This window comes from Pinus tabuliformis, chromosome 8 (assembly GCF_031772625.1).
Source record: "Pinus tabuliformis cultivar Carrire ecotype Pingquan chromosome 8, CPIR1, whole genome shotgun sequence".
Taxonomy (NCBI): domain Eukaryota; kingdom Viridiplantae; phylum Streptophyta; class Pinopsida; order Pinales; family Pinaceae; genus Pinus; species Pinus tabuliformis.
Window position 1 is genome coordinate 214,660,264 of NC_142294.1, and position 1,354 is coordinate 214,661,617.

The window sequence follows — 1,354 nt, forward strand, 5'->3', positions numbered from 1 at the left end:
GTTGTTGTATTTTTATTTCTAGAAGAATATAACATCTATCTTCTAGATGCTTACATGAATTTTTTGAAGAAAGACATAATTATACATCTAGTAGTAGTAATGAAGAAGGAATTGCATTCATGGAAATAACATAAGATAATGGATGCACCTCTAGTAGTGAGGAAGTAGCAACAACTCACATGTCTACAAAAGAATCCCTAGACTCAGAAAGGGATCGAGATATTGAACTAGTTGAAAGTGAAATAAACTCTAGATATGTATCTAGTAGTTCTTCTAATGAATTAAGAGATATTTATGAAAAGATATATTGATGAAAAGATATATTTCATAAGCAAGCTTATATCTTCCTTATAAGAAATCAATAAGCTAATAGCCACAAATTAGAGATTAGAAGTTGAAATTGTTGCATTAGATAACTAGTTATCTCAATATCAACATCTTGAAAAGAAAATTGAAATATTGGATGAGATTCTTAGTAGCCAGTGATCTCCCCTCAACAAGGTTGGACTTGGATAGAAAGATGGACATGCTTAAAAAAGGAAGAAGGAGACAACTATTCTAAATAAGATAAACAATATTCTAGTAATGAAGCTAAAGATATGTTGTATCTCAAGTGTTTCAATCGTGATAAAGTAGGTCATTATGCTTCTAAATGTCCAAAAGAAAAGAATAAACATTAGAAGAGGAAAATAAACAAGGTGTGTCAGCCACAACAAGGAATTGTTCAAAGTAGTAACCCAAACAACCAAAATGATTCAATGAATAATCGACATAGGTCCTTTTCCCCTCAAGGACAAGATCATCAATGACAAAATACCTTTAGGTACAAAAACTTCTTTAATGGCCATTGTTTTTCTTCCAATAATCTTGGGCACAAAGTAATTACATATAGATTTGGAAAGGCAAACCTTTGTCTCAAAATAATGCAACCAAAGGCATGGATCATGTTGAGGATCAATGAGGACATCTTCATATCAACAATAAGAGAAACATGCCAAAAGGAGAAACAAAGCATCAAAAAGCTGAGTTTTATCTCAAAGAAAATCGGAGGAAAATTAATATATCTGATTTAAACATTACACTTGTGGATCTCTCTAAAAGCATAAGACGTCATAATCATAGATCTTAGAAAAGAAAAAGAAGCAACATCCCAATTAATCCTCCATTGTAGAACAAGCAAAACACAAGCATAAATATTTGGAGAAAGAAGGTAGATAATCTACTTAGGGGAAGTAGATGATGTTGAAGCCTCAAATTATCCTCAATTTTGACATATTTCCCCTTTTTTTCATCTATTCCATACTTGTTTTTAACATCTTCACAGATTATAAGGTCATTTAGGTCATCCACAACT